The 19,416-nt window shown below is 43.3% G+C and overlaps 1 protein-coding gene and 1 long non-coding RNA gene across 2 annotated transcripts in view; one reads left to right on the top strand and one right to left on the bottom strand.

Moving 5' to 3' along the window:
• Positions 1-19,416, bottom strand: part of Opcml (opioid binding protein/cell adhesion molecule like) — a 1,141,264-nt gene that overhangs the window by 528,666 nt on the left and 593,182 nt on the right. The window lies entirely within an intron of this gene.
• Positions 1-19,416, top strand: part of LOC128121111 (uncharacterized) — a 75,667-nt gene that overhangs the window by 4,263 nt on the left and 51,988 nt on the right. The gene's annotated exons all lie outside the window — the stretch shown is intronic.

The raw sequence follows: 19,416 nt of genomic DNA, 5'->3' as shown, positions 1-19,416 counted from the left end.
AAGTAGGGCCAGGAAAATGGCTGCTGTGAAGGTGAATGGCAGAGGAGCTTAAGGTGAAGGTGGAAGGCAAGAGGGCACTGGGTCTCAGAAACCCGGGCCATTGTATAAAGATTTAATTCTAAGTGCAGGGCAATGACTTCATAGACTTTCAGCAGGCAAGTACCAGGATCTGTGAGATAAAATTTTGTAAATCTTTCTGACCATGATGTGGAGAATGGATTGCAGAAGAACCCAGAGAGTGTTAGACACAGAAGAGCAATCATGGTGGGCGCCATGGGGTGGGAGGCAAATGGAAAGAAAGTGGCATCTGAATAGCTAAGGTTTGCTCAAAAGTGGGATTTGGGGGTGGAGTAAAGGGAAAGAATTGAGGGTGGTTTTGATAGTTCAGAAGTAGCGCTTTCTGCAATAAGGATGGAGAAGGAATGTGGCAGAGGCAGTGGGTTTGAGAAGACTACAGCCAAGTGCAGATGTCAGGACGGCACGAGTGGGGAGGAGCCTGGAGCAGCAGTGGAGACCTGAAAACTGTTTCCTCATCCTCAATCTGCTTTCTCATTTGCTCTTTTAAAGAGGTGTTAAAATTCTCCTCGATGGATGTGTCATAGAGACAAAATACCACAGCATCCTTACTGGACCTAGAGGCCTCCATACCTTAGCCTGTACTTTAAAAACAGGCAACTTCATTGCACCCTATCTGACCTAAGACAGCTCCTCAACTGTAGGCATCTCAGTGTTTCATGGCTGCTTGATTACACCCCATCTCCATTGAGCAGTCTGGCATGATGCCATCGCTATTTGTTAAGAACATGGAGTGCTGCTCACTTATAACATGTGGAAGGACTCCAGTTCAGGACCTCAAGCTCTACTGTAACTTCCTTGCTGTCATCTAGAGCAAGGAAAAGCCACTATTTTCTTGTGCCTGGGAGATAAAAGGGTCTAGGGTACGGAGTCAGAGGCTCCACAGCCAACCATCTGTGTGCAACATTGCTTCTGTTGCCTAGCTTCACTAGCCTCCAGCTTGCATCTCTATAAATGGAGGCAAGATACCAATACATTTGTACAGTGTTTGTGAGGGTCTATCCTAGTCATCTCAGGCTGTCAAAGCAAATCTACAGACTGGTGGCTTAAACAAGAGAAGCTTCCTTCTTATAATTTTTGCAGCCCAGAAGCCTGGGAGCTCCAGGGAAGGCTCTCCTCCTGACTTCTGACAGCTACCTGCTGGCTGTGTGCATATCCATGGCACACAGACAGTGCTCTCTGTTCCAAAGCCACCAGTTCCATAGGATCAGGATCACTCACATATGTAACCTTTATCCCTTTTAAAAGCCCCATCTCCAAATGCTGTCACATTGTTGGTTCGGAGTTCCACATATGAATTTGGGGCACTCAATGCAATCTATAACAGTGTTAAATGATACACTGCATGGAATGACCATCCTTCCAGACACTCACTAAACACTCCATCATACTAGTCATTTAACAAAGAAAGAGCACTATTCTCTGACATCACAGGTTTCTTCTCTGAAGCACCTCTGTGGACAAATAAACTGTAAAAATCAAGGCCAAAACATTTCCAAGATACTTGTGTGTGTGTGTGTGTGTGTGTGTGTGTGTGTGTGTGTGTGTGTGTATGTGTGTGTATGTGTATGTGTGTGTATGCGTATGTGTCTGTGTGTGTATGTTTCTGTGTGTGTCTCTATGTATCTGTATGTATGTGTCTGTGTCTGTGTGTCTCTGCATGTATGTGTGAGTGTCTGTGTGTCTCTGTGTGTATGTGTGAGTGTCTGTGTCTGTGTGTCTCTGTGTGTATGTGTGTGTGTCTGTGTATGTGTGTCTATGTATGTGTGTCTATGTATATGTGTCTCTTTGTGTGTGTATGCGTCTCTCTGTGTGTATGTGTCTATGTATGTGTCTGTGTATATGTATATTTGTTGTGTGTGTGTGTATCTGTCAGTGTGTGTGTGTGTGTATTGTGGAGAGCAGGACAGATTGAACTCTCTTCCTCTCTCTCTCTTTCTCATTTTAAAGACTAGCTTGTTTTAGAAATAGAAATCCCCTATTCTGGATGAAAAACTTACATGATAATTCCTAAGCCTTTATCTTACCTCAAAGAGATTGTCTAGTTGTGGATCGCTGTTGGGAAATTCACAGCCCCACACAGATAGCCAAACTGATCCATAATAAAATTTGTATCCAGCCATTAAAGCAATTTCAAACTGTGTGTTATTCAGAAATGAGGAAAACTTACAGCTTGTGTTTATCTGAGGAGTGTTGTGCCCAGCTGCTCTGTATGCATGTGGAAAAACATGAAATATGGAGCCTATAATTTGAGGTATATTTGTATCATAGAAACCCATCTCCATAAGGTAGAACCAGAGAATAGAGTAACTGAAGAAGTATCACAGTGTAAGCTGCTAGGGGCCAAGGACACAGGTAGGAATGTGTTGCTAGTGAGCAGAATGGTAAGATGACTGGGCTGGGCAGGGGGATGGCTCAGTTGGTAAAGTACCCACAGCACAAGCAGGAAGATTGGATTGCAGCTCCCATGTGAAAATCCAGGTGCAGAGGTGCATGCCTCTGATCCAAGGGCTGGGGATGCAGAGGCATGAGGATCCTGGGGACTTAGCAGCTAACTCTTCTATCTTGTCACTGAACTGTGGGTTCAATGAAAGACCCTATCTCAAACCTAGAGTAAAGGAGCAACTGAGATCACCAGGATTTGGCCTTTGTCCTCCACAGAGAAATGCACACACATGCACACATGCACACACACGTGATTAAAAAAGAATGATTGAGGTTCATTTGGTGGCTACAAAGTCATAAGAAATGCAATTGCATGTGAAATCATACTGTGGTAAACTTACTGGTGTTAAGTTCTGTGTCCCCGGGGTCCCAAAGTAATCCTTCTAAAAGAGTTGCCCACCCTGGTTGAAAACACCATTTCTCATTCTCATTGGGCACTTCCCAAGTTAGACAAATGTATATTAAATGATTTTCCTTATCACCACTAACCTACAAATTCAGATGTGTTTAATCCTATCTTGTTTCTCTTTTCCCTCCTAGGCCTCAATACATTCTTCTTCAAGCTAGCACACATCTATCTACACCAAGGAAAAGCCACATTAGTCAGGGAAGAAAATGCCTGACTTTAATCCTAGTGCTGCTACTTAAGAGCTGAGATCTGAGGTCAGTCATTTATCTAGGTGTTTGTGTTTGCTCATCTACAGGCAGTGTTAGGAAGAGAGCCTTTGTAGCTAGGCGTGGTGGTGCCCATCTGCAATCCCAGCCACTCAGCCACTCAGGAGGCTGAGAAGGTAGCATCACCTGAACCTAAGAGTTTGAGAATGGTCTAGCAAACATAGCAATGCCTTATCTCTAGATAAACAATAAATAAGTAAGTAAGTAAGTAAGTAAGTAAGTAAATAAATAAATAAATAAATAAATAAACTTTGAAGGTTTTGGTCTAAGTGTGATAACATACAGAGCTGATCCCAAGCTGGGGGAAGGGTGGTGGGGGGGGGTCAGCATAATGGCAGCTACCAGTGATGGGTTCAATTGATTTTTCTTCTCTATCTTTAATATCAAAGTGATGAAATTAGCAAAACACAAAAATAATCAGTGGGCAAATAAAAACAAAAACAATGATTTAAAATAAACTTAAAATCAGCAAATTAGCGGAAAAACAAGGCACACAAAATTGCATGTGGAGAGGAATCCACTAGTTTCCCAAGAATTAGAGTCAACTGAGAGCTGTAGAATATATATGGTGCTATGACATCAGTCCTGTATCCTTTCTTTTGTTCCAAGTCTCCATGTGTATTTCACAAGTAGCTGTCTCCCATTAGAACTGTAGGGTCCCTGAGAGCAAAGTGTTTGCTCATCTTGATTCCTTTCCTACAGGCAAGATCCTGGCACAGAGTAAGAGCTCAGCAAATATTTGCTGCCAGAGAGAGCTGATGTCTGCTCTCCAGTCTCTAGAAAGTCAGTGTATTAGACAGTTTTCTCCAGAGTGGCTGAGTTAATTATATGGACAGACAGGTAAGCAGATAGGTAGTTAAATGATAGATAGATAGATTGATAGATAGATAGATAGATAGATAGATAGATAGATAGACAGATAGGTGATAGATAGATAATAGACAAAGAAATGTGAATCTTAGTAAATAGACAAAGAAATAATAGATAATAGACAAAGAAATGTGAATCCTAGTAAATAGACAAAGAAATAATAGATAATAGACAAAGAAATGTGAATCTTTAGTAAATCTCCAGATTTACTAAGGAGCTTGGTCACACAATGACAGATACTGTGAATTCTGGGATCTGGTTTCTTCTGAAAGCTGGAGATCATTGGGTGAGATTAAGATGGTTGGGTCCAGGTCCAGAGATCTTAGAACAAAGGAGGTGTAAGTGCTGATCTGAGGCTTGGAAATCCAGAGAGCCTTCTTCAGTAAGACGCAGAGTCTAAAGGCCACCAGAGCCTTCCTGGTGTTTTGATGCCCATGGAAGAAACAGTATATTACAGTTTAGGACATGGAGACACATAGCCTCCTCTGTCCCATGTGTTCCAAGCCTATTAGATGGTTCTTACCTACACTGAAAGGAGATCTCTGCTGAATAAACTAAGATGCACATGCTCATCCTCCACCCACCAAACATCCTCACAAGCACACTGAAAACAACACTGTACTACGTTCCTAGACAGTCCTTAATCCATTCCCAATGATCAAGAGTAAACTATCACATTTGGGAAAGCTGACCAGAGACCCAGGGCTAGCCCCACTAATGGATTCTTCTGGAATCTCTCTCATCCCTTCTTGGCCCCCAAACTCCTCAACAGTGAGGACTATAAGGCATAAATTGCATTAAAGCATCTCCCTCTAAAAAGACTAGAGATTCCTATAAAGGACCTATTTGCACAGCTATACAGAAAAATCAGCTTCATTATTTTATAGTCACACCTCATACAGTTCTGTGAACCAAAGAATTAAAAAAACATCATATTGAGACCTACAATGGACAGTAGTCCATGAACCAGACTTTTCTGAGCCCGGCTTTCTTCCTTATTATGTGGAGAAAACACTCTGTTTTATTATTTTCTTTACGGAACTGAAAAAAAAAATATATGTAAGACATCTTGCACAGAGCTTGGGACAGAAGAAGTTTTCAGGAAGCAGATACCCTGGCCTACCGTCACCCAGTCTCTACTCTCTTCTTGCTAAAAAGAATATGGTCTCCCTGGGTCCCACAGAGAAACAGGAACCTGAGTTTTTCTTGCATTAAATGTTAGTTACTTTAGTCATATCTTTTACAACCTCTCCTTTGAGACAGGGGGCAGGCTAGCTTAAAACTCCATATAGACCAGGCAAATTATGAATTTTCCAACCCCACTGCCTCAGTCTCCTGAATTCTGACAGCCAAACACCTTTCTTGTGGTGTTAATCTGTTTTGCGCTTGCTAACCAATTCATTAATTCTTTCATGTTTGTGGCAGGGGACAGTTAAGGGCACCAAGATTTATCAAGGCCTTTTGAGGGGAATGAGGATATAGGGAACATGACATGTTCCCCTCAGTTGCTAATAGGCTCACAGAAGAAATAAATCAGACAGTATAGTATGGTGTGAGACGATTAGAATAGGTACAAGATGCTTTGGCATTTGGAATTTGGCCATCTAAATTAGGTGAGAGTTCCTAGAAAACTTTTCAAGGAGGCATCTTCCTGGTTCACCTGTAATGACCTGGTAAGATGTAGGCTCCCACTTGGTTTCAGTTTTGGAAACTGAATGGATTGTGTTACCAATTACAGAGACATAGCAAGAGAGTTGGTACTGAGTAGGGACAGGATGTTAAATGTTGGACTTGACACGCTGGTGAGACTTCCAAGAAAAACATTTTGTTGACATTTGGATATGTAGGTTTTAAGCCTTAGAAAAAGACAATGTTTGCAGCTCGAGATCTAAAAATCAACTTTGTGTAAGCAGGAGCTGAAGTTGAGTGCTGATGAAGTCAGTCAGCTGGAGCAGGAGAGTGAGGAAGAATACAGCATCAGGTACAATTCTGGGCAGTAAGTACCCTTGGCAGCACAAGCAGCCCAGAGGAGAGTGGAAGGCAAGGAGTGTCTGAGGGCAGAGAGGGCTGTTCTGGAGTCAGCAGCTGTAAAGAAACCAGGGAAGAGACCCGAAGAGAACAGTAGTTGTCTTGGCCACTTTTTTTGTTTTGGGGCAAAACAACTAGCAAAGCAACAGGAGGAAGTAAGTGACTGTTTTGGTGCACAGTTCAGTGGCACAGTCCCTTGTGGTGGGGACATCACCATGGCAGGATCTTGAGGCAGCTGATCACATAGTGTCTGTAGTTAGGAAACACATCAGGGATGAGTGCTAGTGTTCAGCTCTCTCTCTCTCTCCCTTGAATTATATCAAGGATCCCATATCATGAAACAGTAACATCAGGGTGGGTCATTCCACCTCAGTTAATCCAGTCGAAAAACTCCCTCACAGACATGCCTAGAGATTTATCTGCTAGGTGATCCCAGATCCTTTCTTTCACTGTAAACCTGGACAAATATAGTGAGTGGGGACAATAGCATAGCCTCTATTCTGTCCTATCTTGAGATTTCCTTTACCAAATGAATTAGTCATTTACTTTTGGACTGAACCTAACTCAGGCCCTCAGGATACAGGAACAATATAATCAAATTCTTTGATGATCTATAACGTGAATGACCCTGTCCAGTTCCCAATAGTGTCCGTGTCCCCTTTGAAAGGTCATGAACTGGTCTTCCACTGCCCGTGTTTCCTCTGCATTCTAGTCGTCCAAACATCCAGGCTCTGATCACCTACTGAGGCTTTCCTCGCCCAGAGTTTCAAACACTTTCACATTCCCCAAGCAAACATCCTACAACCACATGGCAGTATTGATCACAACCACAGCCCTGTTTCTCAGTACCATTTTTCTCTATGAATTGCTTCTCTTGGTGCTCTGACAAAATGCCTTTAAAAAGCAACTTAAGGAAGGAAAAGTTTATTTTACGTAACAGTTTGAAAAGACCGACCCTCATGGCGGGGAAGGCAGGCATGGTGGCAGGGGCATGGAGCAGCTGGTCACATTGCATTGCTCCTCAGAAGCAGAGAGAAATGAACACTGCCCTCAGCTCCCTTTTCTTTCTACTCAGTTTAGGACTTCAGCTTATGCATTGGTACCACCTGAAATCTGTGTGTTTTCTCTCCCCTCAGTTGACCTCGTGTACGTTCCTGAAGGGTTATCTTTTAGGGGACAGTAGAGCCTGTCAAGATGACAATCGACATTAGCCATCACAGAAGTTAATGGTATCACGTTTAGAAAACGTAGCTCAGAGGATTAGCCATCAGGGTTCTAGCTGACTCAGTGACAGGGAACTTGGTGGGTTTCACAGAGGCAGGTTCATTGTGAGGCAGCAACAGAAGTCAGGTGAGGACAGGCTGGTGGTGGGAGAGCTCGAAGGAATGAAGGAAAGAAAGAAGACAAAGAACCTAACATTCAAAGAAGAAAGATTATGCCTTATCGTTTCTGGAAGTATAAAGAAAAAAGTCACTAATTCTTTTCTTTTTTCCTCATGGTTCCTTGCTGCATTGATATTGCTGACACTAAAAATGGAACTCAGCCTGCAGTAGATTTTCCGTAAGTGTATTCATTTGATAATAAAAATAGTTGTATACTTCTAACACATAACCTCCAAGAGTCTCACAGACATGACTTTCAAGGCTCACATACTAAGTACTAAAAATTCAAGGTTTTTTTTTCTGTCATTTGGGCATTGGATGAGACTTTTTCATAGCAGTAGAGCTGAGATTGACATACTTTTAGAAGCATTCTGGTTTGCTGTCTACTACTATGCTAGAACACACAATTATTTATATTGTGAGAAGTTAATCATGGGGGAAAACAGGTGTTGGTACCACATGGCTAACAAACAATAAAGATAAGCTTCAGATACAAGAATTTTAGTCAATAAAACATAGCCAGATTCATCAGAAATGGCGCTTAGGATTTATATAACCATCATAAAACACAGCATCTCAGCATGAGGGGCAAGTCTCTTTTATAAGCAGTGTTACCTTAGATAGACCACCTTTCACTCTGAGGACTGTGCAGGCTCTCACCCTCTGCATGGGTACTGGGATCCGGATCACACTTTTCATGATCATGCCGTAAACATTGTCACCAGCACCATCAGCATTAGCAACGAACATCCTCCAGCAGTTATATCTGTGGTCCCTAGCACATGTACGTCCCCAGATAGCAATGAACGTGGTCCCACCCATTTGGAGATGATCTCACTTAGTAATATCAAAGCTGAGGGGACATCACATAGCAATGGAAAAGGAAAGCTATCCACGGAGGGACTTGCTGGGACCACCTCTATTGCACTGATAATCCCCCTCTTACCACATCACTTTTTCTCCACATGTAATTTGCTAAGTTCTCTCCAACCTTGTTCCTGCCACCCATCTGGATGGAACCAGTGCTATACAGACATAGAAAGAAAACAAAAACAGTTACTGCAGGTCACGAGGCTCTAAGTTGTTGGCAGGATATACAGTCCAGAGGACTGGGGATAGGGCTATGAATACATTGTTGATTCTCCCTCCACTGGGCATCTGGAAGTACAAAATCCTAAGGAAAGGAAATGGAAAATGGAAAGCAAAATAAAAGGAAAGAAAGGGGAGGGGAGGCTGTAGGCAAGGAGGCAGGATGGAGTTAAGCACCTAATATTACCTAAGACTCACCAGAGGACAAGTCAATGGGGCATTTTACAAGTGCAGATAGAGTCAGCAACATTTGCAACAAACACACAGAATTTTACACACATACTGACAAATGTGTGTGTGTGTGTGTGTGTGTGTGTGTGTGTGTGTGTGTGTGTGAGAGAGAGAGAGAGAGAGAGAGAGAGAGAGAGAGAGAGAGAGAGAGAGAGAGAGAGAACAACTTATTTTAAGGAACTCACTGCCATGATTATGGAGATTGGAAATCCATGATCTCTACATGGGCTGGCAAGGTAGAAACCCAAGGAAAGTTGAGGCTAGAGTTCTTGTGTTAGAGCTAGCTGTTGGAAGAGTTCTCTCCTCTCCTGTCTTCGTTCTAGTCAGGCTTTCAACAGACTGGATGAGGCCCACCCTCAGGTGGGCCATAATGTGCTTTTCCTAAAGTGCACAATGTTGATGGTGTATATAAAGTACCATCCCAGAATCACCCAGGGTGTTTGAGTAGATACCTCCATACCACTTCCTAGCCAGAATGACACATAAAATCAAGTGTCACACATCTCCATGCTCCTTTGAAGCAGTTATCCTGAAAGAATTAAAACAAGTGTTCCTTTAAGAAAGCCATAGGGGCCGGGCGGTGATGGTGCACGCCTTTAATCCCAGCACTCGGGAGGCAGAGGCCGGCGGATCTCTGTGAGTTCGAGGCCAGCCTGGGCTACCAAGTGAGTTCCAGGAAAGGTGCAAAGCTACACAGAGAAACCCTGTCTCGAAAAACCAAAAAAAAAAAAAAAAAAAAAAAAAAAAAAAAAAAAAAAAAAGAAAGAAAGCCATAGGAGGCAAATAGAAAGCCCCATCCTCTCCCCTAATATTCCTACCACAGGCAAGCTAAGGCCTAGCATTTCTGCCTCAAAAGACAAAGCCCCCCTCAGGATTTAAAAATTTCAAATTACAAAGTGCTTAGAAAGAGGAAGTACATTGGTGTGAATGGATTTCATCCAAAGTGCAATTTGTTTTTCCCTTTCCTAAGTGGGGAAGAGGCTCCAAAGAGGTACAGAGCAAAGGGTTAGATGCCACGGAGAGTGAAAAAGAAAATGGACTACAGAGAGACCAAAAATAGCTCTTTAAGAGACATAATTATTCAGAGCTTCAATTTACCTACGTCTACTTTAGAAAAAATCAGAATCTACACATGACCTTAATACATGGCCCAGATTTAAATGTGGCACCTTGAATCTGGGGGACAGGAAGGAAATTGGAAGGGGACATTTCAGGGCACACTCTGGCAGTGTTCAGGAGGAGGAGGGAAAGAGAACAGGGGCTGGGCTGATCTCTTCACACTCATAGTAATGTCTATTGTTGTTGTTGTTGTTTTTTTTTAAATAAGTTGGGTGGTTGCCTGCATTATGTTCCAGAATTGCGAATCATCCCACAGACTCATAACTACAGGGCAAAGCTCCAACCATCAATTAAAAATTGGAGTTGGGGAAACATGCATCCATCTTGTTGAAACTGAAGTGGGTATACTGCATGGAATCTCTGTCTTGATCACAAAGACTGAATTCTGAGGTATGCAAGAGCAGAGAGAGAATATAGAATCGACTCCCATCACTGCTCCTGTCGCTGTATTCACAGTTGGTCTCTGCGATAGACTACCTAAGGCAAAGAAGTTAAAAGAGGATGGTTTCCAGGCTCCAGTCCACTCTGACGCTTGGTCCCATCCTTATGGCCTGTGTCTGCACACTACAACCCTGGAGTGTGCTCACCTCAGCACAAGTAGAAAAGGCAAAGAGAGAAAGAAGGGGCAGCAGTCCCAGTTTCCCCTTTCATGGCAGACCCTGGATAGTCTAATTCCTCCTAATAGATCTACCTCTTAAAAGCTCTTCCACAGGAGCTTCCCAGTGGCACAGACCCAAGCCTTTAACACACTGGGCTTGGAGGACATATTAGATCCAACCCATAAGAAACTACAAAAATCATCCTGAGTGAGATAACTCAGACCCAGAAAGACAAGCATAGTATGTACTCACTCATAAGTGAATATTAGCTGTAAAAATAAAGGATAACCAGGCTACAATCCACAGACCCAGGAAGACCAGGTAACAAGGAGAGTTCATGGGGCGACACCCAGATCTCCCTGGGAAAGGGAAATAGAAGAGATTTCATGAGTGGACTGAGGGCAGGTTGGCATGGGAACATGAGCAATCAGGTTGGGGGACACAGAGTAGGAGAGTGCTTGAGGGTGATTCCTGGAGGGAGGGGTGCATTTCAGGGTCTGGTGGAAGCCTGATGCAGGGGAATCTCCCAGGAGTCTACAGGCAGGAACCCCCAGCTTAGATTCCTAAAAACAGCAGATAAGCAGCCTGAACTGGCCATCTTGTATGACTAGATTGGTGCCTGGCCCAACTGTCATCAGAGAGGCTTCATCCAGCAACTAATGGCGGCAGATGCAGAGGGCCACAGCCAAACATTAGGCAGAGTTTGGGAATCCTGTGGAGGAGGAGAAAGGAGTATACAAGCCAGAGGGGTCAAGGACACCATGGGAAGGCTCACACAATCAACTAATCTGGTCTCATAGGGACTCGCAGAGACTGAACCAACAACCAGGTAGCCTGCATGGGCCTGACCTAGGCACTCTGCATATATGTTACAGTTGTGTAGCTTGATCCTTCTGTGGGACTCCTAACAGCTGTCTCCAACTCTTTTACTGGCTTTTGGAACCCTACTCCTCATAGTGGGTCACCTTGCCCAGCCTTAATACATGGGGAGGTGCTTAGTCTTACTGCAACTTGATATGCCATGTTTTATTGATACCCGCAGGAGACCCATCATTTCCTGGATGGAGATGGGGAAGGAGGGGGTAGGAGAATGGGAGGAGGTGGAGGGAGGGACTGGGAGGGAAGGATAGGAGAGGCTTTGGCTGGGATGTAAAATAAATAGATGAATAAAGAGAATTCCATTTACACACACACACACACACACACACACACACACACACACACACACAGACAGAGAGAGAGAGAGAGAGAGAGAGAGAGAGAGAGAGAGAGAGAGAGAGAGAGATCTAGTCCATAGCACTTACTTTATAACAAATACTTCGCTTGTACAAAATATCTAAGAGAAATGTCTTGCATGCATAATTCCACCTTGCCCAGTAATCCTAATTCCGTAGGGGAGTCAGTGACTTGGACATGATCAGAGTGTCATAAGCAGAGCTCTACAAAGCCGCAGGCCTTCTGTATCAGCATAGGTTTGCAAGAAGATTGTCCTCTTGGCATAGAGACTGTTTCTTTCTGCACAAACTGGAAATCCCATGTGGGCGAAAAGCACAACTGTTGTAGTAGAAGTGGGAGTCTGAGGGAGTCCAGGAGTCTAATGGCAGAGGTCAACAGGGAACAACAAGCTGAGACAAGACAAGATCCCTGCAAAAAGCACAGGCTGCTTGGGCGGAGGGCGAAGCCAGACTGTGAAATGAAGCTGTGTCTATTTTCCACTCTCTCCCTCCCCCTCTCCATCTGCCTGTCTCTTCCCTTTTCTCTCTCCCTCTGCCTCTTCTCCCTCTGCAAACCTTCAGCTGCTAATTTCCATTCGACACATTTAAGAATTAATTCCAACACTTCTCTCTCCCTCTGTCAAGATATCCTCCTCTCTAACCTCCCCCACCCCTTGGCAATGTGCGCGTTTTATTCCACAGACTGTTTGCCCGACAATTCCCAGACGTGGTGATTTGCTCTGACATCTTTGTGTATGCAATCAGCCCATGTCACAGAGGGCCTGCGGAGAATGCAGGGGACCAGCTCTGCAGTAGGACAGCCTTGTAACTCTTCAGTGAGACTGAGACCCAGGGGGCTTGCAGGGAGGAAGGACAGGGGGTTCACAAACTTCCCTTGCCACTGGCTACCAGCAGTCTCCATCTGGATCCGGCTCCCCAGACCACTGAATAGGACATGAGTGACTCTTTTGCAAGTAGCAAGGGTCTGTCAGACATGAATCCCCACCATCCCCATCTTAATTAACGCAAACTAATGGTGCTGGGCAGGGAGTACTAAAAATAGTTTTCTGGATAAACTGAGACAGAGACATAAACAGCGCAGCAAGCTGCACCCTGGTGTCTGCTCAGCTCTGAAACATTCACACTTTTAGGCACATCTAAATGACCGGAGCACAAAATTGAATGCTTTTTCCTCTTAAATCAATAGTAAGTGTGTATGTGTGTGTGTGTGTGTGTGTGTGTGTGTGTGTGTACTGAGTGTCTGTGTGAGTATATACGTTGAGTGTGTGTATATATGTGTTTTGAGTGTATGAGTGTGTGTTTATGTGTGTGTGTTAAGTATCTGTGTGAGTATATACATTGAGTGCATGTATGCGTATTTTGAGTGTGTATGAGTATGTGTGAGTGTGTGTTTATATGTGTATGTTGAGTATCTGTGTGAGTATATACATTGGGTGTGTGTATGTGTGTTTTGAGTGTGTGTATGTGTGTGTCAAATGTATAAGGGTTATGGATTATCATAGTGAAGTCTGGACAGTAGGTATCTATCTTGTATTTGAAATTTTGGAAAATTTGTGATTTTTCTAAAATGAAATATTAAAGAAATAGTGGGAAAGAGCAAAGGTTAAGGACCGTAGCTCAGTCAGTGGGAGGGTCGTTGTCCAAGCTGCATAAAGCCAGGGTTTTGTTCTACAGTGCCACAAAACCATAAAAGAAAACAAGATAAAGGAAGGAAGAAACCAAGGAAGGGATGGACAAACAAGCCCATTTGGAGTGGCTAATATAAAGAAATATGTCCTTCTAAAGTGCATAAGATATGAGCAGCAACTAGATTGCCTCCAAAGTACTTTCTTCATGTGAGTTTGACTGATTGATTGGTGGGTTGATAGATACAGTCAAAGTGGGAAAGTAGAGGGATGCTCAGTGTTGACAAAAGGGGAAACAGCCAGTGTTCAGTACAATGACTGACCCAAATAACTGTAGTCCCCAGAGAAGTCCCCAGAATGGAGCTGCAGAGCATCAAGCATCAAGGCAGCAAATCCAAACAGGTTAACATTGCAGGCTTTGGAACGTCACCTTGGCTCTCCTGCCTCCAGTTTCCTCACCCATCACATAAATCATTATGACTTTCAGATTCCATAGCCTACAGACCTGTGGCCATGGCTGGATCAAAAACCTCTCTAGAAAAAACATTCACATGTGTGTAGCCTTCAGCTGCCGCCCAAGCTACTTCTAGTTGAAATATCCTCCTTTTCCCATTGGCTTTGAAACTCACCCTCAAGGCCCAGCTCACATGCTGCCTCCCTGGGCAATATTCCAGCATCTTCAGCAAAAGTAGTGCCTGTCTTCCATGGGCCTCCTGTGAGTTGTCACTCCTTTCTAGAGTCGCACAACTGCACAGTTGTCCTGGTTGGGTGCAGGACGCATTCTATCTGCTAATGTAGTGAGGCCTGTCTCTATACTCATTGCCAAGCACGATGGTTAGTGCTCAATCCTTGTTTACTGAATGACCGAGTATGACACTCCTTCATAGGAGGGCCCTCTCCACGGTGGCACTTATTCTTAACTGGATGCTTGAAATAGTGTTCAAGGGTTTTAGGAAATGCTATCTTTAAGTATTTCACAAGACAAGCAAAGCAGGGAAACTGGTCCATTACCTCACTCCATGGAGGCCTGGGCTCTCTTGGCCTGAACGCCCTCCCTTGTCAGAAAGATGACAGCCTTCCACAGAGCATGCCTGGGAATGCACATTCCTGTGCAATTAGCAAGCTCCTACATAGTAAGCAGACTAATTTTGCCCATACATCAGCAGTTTGCCTAATCAGTGAGTTCCACTCTGAGCTGGAGGAAAGGATTTGACATCTAGACCATGGTGTGAGAAAACTGGAAACTGTGGTCCAAAAGAAAACCCTGCTATTTAGTTGGATATTTGTCACAGAGGGGGCACCAAATTAAAGACATTCCATTTATTTCTTTATAAATACCTCCTTCTTGTTGTACAAATCTTCCATCACAACCACTTTCCACTTCTGTTCGATAGTCATGACTGATGCACTAAACCCTTCTGAATATGGGTACCCTTTCAGAGAGGAAGATCTGTTAAGCCCTCATCCATAGGCAGTCATCCAACTGCATCCAATTCTTTATTCTTTGCTTTAGTTTGGTCAATATTTACTTGAAATCTAGACTTTCCAACTTAGCTTTTCTCCTTGGCTCTTCCAGCCTCCGAAGCACTCTGTTCCCATCAGCCCCCTTTACCTAATCCAGGGGAAAGCAAGCCCAAGGCTGTTTCTCTCAGTCAGATAGAGCTGGAAGCCTCTGTGGTAGAGTGTATAGGAAACTACAGTTGTAAGACTGGACACTACCATGTGGTCCCAGGGTTTGGGACCCAGGGTGCAGGGACTGCCTTGTCCTTAGCCACCTCATATCAAGAACCTTAGAGTAATGATCACGGACTCTGTGTGAGTTGGGAAATCTCTGTGCCATGGAATATTGGGTTATTGGTGGCCTTATGTAACTGTAACTCTTACTTGATAATTGTTTTGTTATATGTAATTTTACTATGTTAAAGTTAAAACCTTCCTTTTTGAAAAAAAAGAAAAAGGGAAGTGCTGGGGATGCCTTTCTGTATGCTGTGAATGTGTTGCTCTGACTGATTGATAAATAAAACACTGATTGGGCAGTAGCCAGGCAGGAAGTATAGTGTAGGTGGGATAAGCAGAGAAGAGAGTTCTGGGAGGTGGAAGGCTGAGTCAGGAGACACTGCCAGCCGCCACTGCCATGAGAAGCAAGTTGTAGAGTACCGGTAAGCCGCAAGCCACATGGCAACTTATAGATTAATAAAAATGGGTTAATTTAAGACATAAGAACTAGGTAACAACAATCCTGCCACGGTCATACAGTTTATAAGTAATATAAGTCTGTGTGTGTTTACTTGGGTCTGAGTGGCTATGGGCCGGAGTGGGACTAGAGAAAACTTCAGCTATGGCCTTAGGCATATATTTCTAGTAGACTGTTAGCCCTAAAAGCATTCTATATCTCACTCACAGTGCTGAGGTTTTGCTTGCAAATTTGCATGAACTGGGTGACCAGGACACCATAGATTGTTCTGCAGAGCTGGCTATGGCTCTTGCCATTAGCTTATTTGTTCTTTATAATCTACTCCCTCCACGATTTGGAGATGAGGGCTCTGATGTTGCCAAGGTTCAACTGTCAGTAAATGCTGCCTATTCTGAACCTCATTTCAGCATTATGATTATTGATGCTGTAGCCTTTTCATTATTATTATTTTCATTTGAACATTGTCTCTGACTTTGTTCTGTTTGTTTCCTGGCTATATGCTAGTAACCCTAGCATGTAGTTCAGGTTCCCTTGAATCCAGAGCCCACAACTGTGTTTTGAACCTATTCATTCTACACTTGGAACTGAGTTTAGCTCTTTCCTCCTCAACATCAGTTCAAGTCAGTGAATGCTCATTTCAGGGTCAAAGCAGTGGCTATTCTGTAAGGGGTCATAGTCAGGGAGGGAAGTTTCCCAAGTTCAGCAGATAAAGTATTCTGTGTTGATTCCAGGTAGCTGGGCAAAGGAGGGCTCACTCACAGTGGGGTATTGAGAGGAGAGTAGCCCAGGAAGCACCTTGGGGTGCCAGGAAAGGTGAGAGCATGGGTGTTAGGGAAGAAATCTTTCTTCATGGACCTTGTCAGATTCTGAACATGCACGGAAACATTTGAACTAACAGAGAGGTATGTCAAATCAATTAAAAGCCCGACTTGCCTACAAAACCACTCTGAGCCACAGTCTCACTCTGGAAAATAGGTAAGAGCACCTATCTACTTGACTGAGGGTTTCCATGAACTAGCAGAAAAAGGGTCTAGAACTTTTGCTAGAAAGATATCATCTCTCAGCTTGTTCATCATTGATCCCTCCTGTTTCCATCTTCTTCCTCTTCTTTCCCAACTTCCCCAGCCCCAGACCAGCTCAACTCCTCCATGACCTTACATGTCTGCAGTCTTGGGATTGTCTGGCAAGTGCATATAAACAGACAATTCAGCATGTGGTCATAAGTGATTTTAGTGTGGATTCTGTTGGGGTTTTTGGCAGGCCAAAGAGAAAAGTATCATTATGCCCAGTTTGAAATTGGAAAGATTGAGACTGAGAAAGGTTATTGACCTTGCTGAAACACACATATCTAGGAAGCAGTGACTTCAAAACTCAGGCCAATCACTTCAAATCCCCGTTTTTCTTAGGTTACAACACATAATATTTTACTATCTTATTTCTTGGGAATGTTATTTTTATATCCTTATATGGGTTCTTAGGGTGATTAGCCATTTCCTGCATTTTTCTGTGTCTCCCATTACATATGTGATACTGTCAGAAAATAATTACACAGCCAGGGTTCAGACTGCAACTCTATTATTATAGCTGAGTACCCTAAAGCAAGTGACTTAAGTGATGTGTTTTTTCAGGCATCATTTTCTTACTGAGGGTGGGAGAGAAAGATGGACCTTGAGAAAAACAGTCCTGATGGACAGGGCTCCTCTGAAGATTAGCTTCATTAACCTGTGTTAAATGCCTAATACATGCAATTCTCATAAGGGTTGTGGACATAGCGGTGAGCTACTTGTGTTCTTCAGGGCAGCACAGTCAGAAGGAAGACATAGGGATTTCCTCATTCACAAGGAACTCTGTACCCAAAACCACATCTTCCCGGTGACTAACTGAGATGATGAGAAAAGGCCTGGGTACTTTCTTCCAACATCAGACATTCCTGATGAGCTCACCCTCTTGTTGGCTATGGTTGCCATGAGACTGTACCACATGTTAACCTCCTGACTTCTCTTTCCTTCCATTTCTACACCATCCTATTCTGATATGTCCCTGTCAAAGTCACTGATCCAGAGAGAATTCCCTAATGGCTACCTTGTACACTGCTCTCCAACTCTGAGGACCCAACTTGGGACAATCACACTCACAATAGCCACTATAACCTGTTCCTTGCCCCTTCCACAGGCATCAGAATTCACTTTAGTAATTAGTTGTGAGAATTAAATAAAACACCATGTTTGTATCTGTTATAAGCCAGGTAGAGAGAACCATAACTGGTTGGCTTTCAGTCTGGGCGTAGTATAGACATCTAGTAGGGAGTTCTAGGCCTACTATGGAGTACACTGGCCTGCAATATCCCAGAGATATCAGTACAGCCTAGGTTCCTGAGAACTACAGACTACACAGTGACAAGGCTTTCTCAATGGCAGAAAGAAAAGATCAGCTGTCTCCTGGGTCTCCACCTTCATTTGACAGCTGTACCTCTGCTTTACTGTGCAGTAGTGGCTCATAGACATTTATTACCAGTTTTTAAATTTTCATGTACATGGCTAGGTAGCCTTTGTACCTATTATTTTTTTCATGGATGAGTTTTTATTTTATTTCCTTAACTATCATCATTATATATTCCCACCTAGAGCAATGTTTAAATATCTCCTTATAATCTTTTGTGAAAAAGAGATTATAGAAATAAGTCAACGAAAGTCAATATTTTCATCGTATTAGGTCCTTGGATGTCATGTGGTCCTTCCTAATGTTAGCACAGCCAGCATTTTCATAGTACAGACAGTGAAGGCAATCATCCCATCTGAAAAATTCCATTTCCCAGTATGCATACCTACCAAAAAAAATCACTTCATTTTACCTGACGGCTTCCCACTGTTTGTCTCCTCAACCATCCTTTCTCCTGGGGATAGACATGTGGGATCTTTAAGGTCAGCCCCCTTTCACTATTAAAAGCAAAGGGAAAAAAACCTCAACCAGACCTAGCAAGAAAGGCTGAGACAACCCCTTGTACTTCCTGATGAAAATGCATGACAAACCCAGGCAGCAAACTTGAAGTCTGGACCAAATTCTATCAACCTTAGCCACACTGGGTAAACTGTGATGGATTCTGATAGAAACAGACAGAAATGCAGCAGTCAAGTGACTGGTTGCTCTGTGGAGTGAACTACAGTCACCAAGGGTAGGAAGAAATGATCTAATCAAGCCTTAACACAGTCTGTCTCAGGAATGATGGCAGTAACCCCAAGAGCAAGACCCAAGTAACAACAGAAGTTGATTTGGGGGCCACTTCAGATGGTTTCTGACATTGGAATTTGAAATATCCTAAACAAGAGAGAAGTAATGAATTATAGGTAGCCTTGGCCTAGGTGGGAATGGAGGTCGTTCTTAATGAATGACATAAATAATTCATTGAAAATGCAGAATGAAAGAGGACAGAGGCAGAATCTTGGATTCCATCAGTATCCACAGAGTGAAGGAATGACTGGGGACTAGTGGAGACAGAGAATGTTGTTTCAGAAGGGGTAGGTTGAATACCACAGGGGTTTCAGAGAAATTAAGAAAAGAGAATAACAAAATTTTATGGGTAATTCTGCCCCATGATGCAGAGGCTAAAAGTAAAGGACAAATATAAGCTACTAGCTTTGCAAGACATTAGAAAGCTTTGAAGGAAAAGCCAGATTAAAATGGGTTAAAAAGTCAACTGGAGATGAAGCATAGAAGACGTAGGCTATTTTTCAAGAGGTTTACACTAAAGATAGAGACAGAAATATGAGAGCAACATGAAAAGCCAGGGGTGCTGGGAGAGGTCAGCTGTTGTCCCTGCTTCGTGCTTGCCCTTTAACTTGTTTTGAAACT

This window comes from Peromyscus californicus, unplaced genomic scaffold (genome assembly GCF_007827085.1).
Source record: "Peromyscus californicus insignis strain IS unplaced genomic scaffold, ASM782708v3 Scaffold_11__1_contigs__length_118956290, whole genome shotgun sequence".
Lineage (NCBI taxonomy): Eukaryota > Metazoa > Chordata > Mammalia > Rodentia > Cricetidae > Peromyscus > Peromyscus californicus.
This window is presented reverse-complemented; position numbering and strand designations above follow the sequence as displayed.